General features: G+C 39.7%; 1 long non-coding RNA gene across 3 annotated transcripts in view; it reads right to left on the bottom strand.

The window, feature by feature from the left end:
- Positions 1-500: 500 nt before the first annotated feature.
- The window catches only part of LOC104864482, a 51,335-nt gene continuing 47,259 nt past the window's right edge, over positions 501-4,576 (bottom strand). For all 3 annotated transcript variants that reach the window (XR_004514324.1, XR_004514326.1, XR_780915.2), the window contains one exon: positions 501-531. This is a non-coding gene — a long non-coding RNA (uncharacterized LOC104864482). The remainder of the gene's footprint in view (positions 532-4,576) is intronic.

Below are 4,576 nucleotides of genomic sequence, written 5' to 3'. Positions count from 1 at the left end.
GCGACCTTGGCCAATCACTGAACCTCACTGAACCCACTTGTCCTTCTCCACAGAGCAGACCCAACTCTCACTCACTGCCAGTCCTCTCAGTGCAGAAGTGGGGTGGAGACCCCCTTGTGGCCTCTACCTCCCCACTCAGCACTCTCAGTGCTAATGCAAGGCACTGGGCCCTCCATCCCTTTGATCTGCCTGGCTGTGTTACCGTTCTTCCGTTGTCACGGGAACATGTGGAAGGGTGAATAAAGATCAAGCAGAAAACAAACATGAGCAAGAACAAGCATGCAGAGTAAGATACAGACTTCTGACCTGGTCCTGTGAGTGGAAAATACCTCACAGTGGAAAAAACCCACATCGCCCTGACATGCGCTCAGATATTGTTCGGGTCAAAGGGTGCCCCAAGGCTGGTCTTGACTTGACCTTTCCTTTTCTTCCTTCCATCCTTTCTTTCCCTTTTTCTTTTCTTTCTTCCTTCCTTCTATTTTCCTTTCTTTTTCTTTTCTTCTTTTCTCCTTCCTCCTTACTTTTTCTTTCCTAAATACAGGTTTTGCAAAAGGAGAGAGAAAAGAAGCAATTTTCACAAGATTATTCTTATTATCTTTTTGTACCGGGGATCAAACTTGGGTCCTTGCGCTTGACAAGGCAGGTGGCAGAACCACTGAGCTAAATCCCCGGCCCTCACAAGATTAAATTTAATTGGAAGGGCAAACTCTTTCCTGAGCATCATCTGAAGTGCCTTGATGCTAATGAGAACCACCTTCAAAGTCACGGTTTCCAGCAGAGGAGGCCGGCTCTGGGAAGCAGATGTGTTTCATAGTCAGGGGAATGCACACCTGGGACCTTGCGCTGCTGACTTCCTAACTGCCTGACTTTGGAAAAGAGTTGTGGAGTCTAAATGTTCTCAGCTCTCAAGTGGAGATCACAATTCTGGAGGTTCTAATAGGTTCACCTTTTTCTCCTTGGGGACAAGACAGAGTTTCGCTTCCTCTGACCCTTGGAAGTTAAATGTGATCTTGTGATTTGATGCGGCTAATGGAATGTTATTTCTCTTTTTTAAAAATTGGGAGGCAAAAAGAAGGAAGGAAGGAAGGGAGGGAGGGAGGTACTGGCAAACGCTTTTAGACTCAGTGTACAAATCACAGTGCTTCCTTCCAGTGGAGCTGGGACTGCAGATTTAGTTAGCGTGAGTCTCAGAGCAGCAGGAAAAACAGGCACTTTGGCCCCTTGTTGAAATTTTTACAGTATTAAGCCACTGAGGTTTGATTTGTTACTGCAGCAGAATCTATCATACCAGGACTGGTACAGTGGTTGTTAGAGTCAAATAAGGTGTTTGTAAGTATAACTTGGCAGTACCAACGTGCTCCAAGAGCTTTGTTCCTCACTGTCCAGGAGGCCCAGGGAAAGGGCAAATTCTTGTATGGGTCAGGCGAGTCACAGAAGGCTGTGAAAAAAGGAAAGCGCTGACATATCCCAAATTTAATTATGAAACTGCGAAGAGAAGGTAATCAGTTAAGAGCCTTGGCCCAAACCAATAAAAGACCACTTCCTAACCCTGAATGTATCTCAGACTTTGACTGAAACCCATGGGGGCTGACCCCAGGCACCTCTGCCCCTGCTTAAGCATAAACTTTCGGATAACAAACCCTGACCAGTGTGGAAGGAGTGACTTCTTCTTTTATGGACTGTCCTGTCTTCAAACTTTCCCTGCTTTGTGTAATCCCCTGTCCCTCTTGCTATAGCTAATGTATGTTCAGTGTAAACAATTTATGCTTTCCTTATCCAAATTGCCATTACAAACATGTTCTTAGCTCATGGGTCCAGCACACATTTTTCCAACAGCTATGGAGCTCTGCTGCTGCTGGCTGTAGAACCTGTCTCGGGCCTTGGTCCTTCTCTGGCTAGCATCTGTGATGGCTAAACAAGCCCTTTTCTTTCAAAGAGGCCTTGATTTCCAGAGCTTTGGTTCATTTGCTGCAACTTTCATCCAGATTATTTTCATCCAGATTATTTGTGGGTCAGAATCAGAAACATCTTCCTCAACAGATCTGCCATGATACCTGAAGACCAGCCATGCCTTTGACTAAACTCCACATAAAGGGCCAACCTGGGTCGTGAAAGGGGGAACTTGGGGAAACTCGACAGGCTGTGTAGGGTGGGGGATCTCTGGACAAGTGGTGAGGCTCAGTCTCAAAGAGCAGTGCTCAGACCCAACAAAAAACAAGACCTATGGATAATCTCTTTAATGAATGCAGACACAAAACTGTCCAACAAGATACTGACAAACAAAAAGCAAGAAATCATCAGAAATATTATACATCATGACCAAGTAGGCTTTATCCCAGGGATGCAGGGATGGTTCCACACACAAATCAATAAATGTAATAAAATACCACACAAACAGGAGCAACAAGAAAAATCACATGTATTCAAGAGATGCAGAAAAAGCTTTCAACAATGTGCAGCATGCATTTATAATAAAACCCCAAAGAAAATAAGTACAGAAGGATCTTATCTGAATCCGATAAAATCAATTTATGACAAACTGATGGCTAACATCATATTAAATGGGGAAAAGCTGAAAACTTTTCCTCTAAAATCGGGAACAAGACAAGAATGTCCACTATCACCATTCTTGTTCAACATGGTTCTCAAATTATTACCCAGAGCAATCAGGCAAGAGAAAGACATGAAAAGGCTCTGTGGAGGCAAGGAAGAAGACAAATTATCATTATTTGCTGGTGAGGTGAGATGATCCTCTACTTACAAGACCCAAGAAATTCTACCCCTAAATTCCTAGAATAACCAAATTCAGTTGCATAGCAGGATACAAAATCAACATACAAAGATCAATAGTGTTTCTCTACACCAATGACAAACTCACCAAGAAAGAAATTAGGAAAACAACATCATTCACAATGGCATCAAAAGTTAAATCATTAAGAGTTAATCTAACCAATGAGGTGAAAAACCTTTACAATGAAAACTGCAGTATTCTGAAAAGAAGACGAAAGAGGGCATTAGAAAATAGAAAGATATACTCTGTTCCCTGATAAGAAGAATCAAAATTGTCATAGAAGACATACTTTCAAAAGTTCCTCACCAAACTGGAGAAAGAAATCCTAAAATTCATATGGAACCAGAAGAGATCCACAACAGCAAAAACAATCCTGGGCAACAAGAGCAAAGCAGGAGGAACCCGTAAGTTTTATTACAAAGCTACAGTGATTAAAAACAACATGGTACTGGGGTGGTTGGGAGATGGATCAGTGGAACATAACAGAGGATGCAGAAACAGCTCCAGGCAATTCAGCTATCCAACCTTTAACAATTTAACAAGGGGGCCAAAACATACACCAGTGGAAATATATCTTATTTAATAAATGGTGCTGGAAAAACTGGCTATCCACACACAAAAGATTGATTCTAGACCCATATCAAACATCACATACTAAAGTAAAATCAAAAGGGATCAAAGATTTAAATGTTAAAACAGAAACACTTAATCCAATGGAAGATAAAAGAAGTAACTCTTGAAGACATAGCATAGGCAAGGACTTTTTGAACAGAATCCAAATTGTGCAAGAAATAGTACCAAGAATCAACAAATGGGATCAGATCAAATTAAAGTTTCTGCAGAGTAAAGCTATACCCTACAAAATGGGGAAATTTTGCCAGCCATTCTTGGGTAGAAGACTTATATCTAGAATACATGAAGAACTAAAAAAAAAAAAATTAGACTCCCCCCGCAAAACAAAAGACCAAGTCAAACAATGAGCCACTGCAATGAATAGACACTTCTTATAAGAAGTACAAATGGTCAATAAATATATTAAAACATGTTCAACATCTCTGGCCATTAGAGAAATTCAAATTAAAACAACACTGAGATTCTACCCTAATCTAGAAAGAATGGACATCATCAAGAAATTAAATAATAAATGCTGGTGAGACTTCAGGGAAAAAGGAACCCTTCTGCATTATTGGTGGGAATGTAAATTAGTACAACTATTATGGAAATCAGTATGGAGGTTCCTCAAAAACCTAAAATTAGAAATTCCATTTGATTCAGATTTTCCTCTTCTTGGTATCTTCCCTAAAAGTTCAAAGATATCATGATGCAGTGCTACATGCATACCCATGTTTATAGCAACACAACTCATAATAGCTAAATATTGGAAACAGGCTATAGGTCCATCAACACGCAAATGGATAAATACAAGGTGGTATTTATACACAGTGGAGTACTACTCTATCAGAAAGAAAGATAAATTTGTATCATTTGTAGAAAAATGAATGTATCATGAGGCCACAATGTTAAGTAAAATAAATCAGACACAAGCTGAAATATTGCATCGTTTCTTTCATGTGAAAAACCCAAATATAAATAAGAGAAAAATAAAATAAAGTATGAGCAGAGAGATACGTCTTTTTAAAAAGGGAAGGAGATTCAGATGACTGCAGAACCTGGAAAAGCTGTTGCTGCTATTGATGCATAACACACTGCTATTATTGGTCTTTTTATATAAATATAAATATAAATATAAATATAAATATAAATATAAATATAAATATAAATATA

The sequence above is a fragment of the Fukomys damarensis genome, unplaced genomic scaffold (genome assembly GCF_012274545.1).
Source record: "Fukomys damarensis isolate Sample0158 unplaced genomic scaffold, DMR_v1.0_HiC HiC_scaffold_25, whole genome shotgun sequence".
Classification (NCBI taxonomy): Eukaryota; Metazoa; Chordata; class Mammalia; order Rodentia; family Bathyergidae; genus Fukomys; species Fukomys damarensis.
The sequence above is the reverse complement of the archived record's forward strand: the minus strand, read 5'-3'. Positions and strand labels throughout refer to the sequence as shown.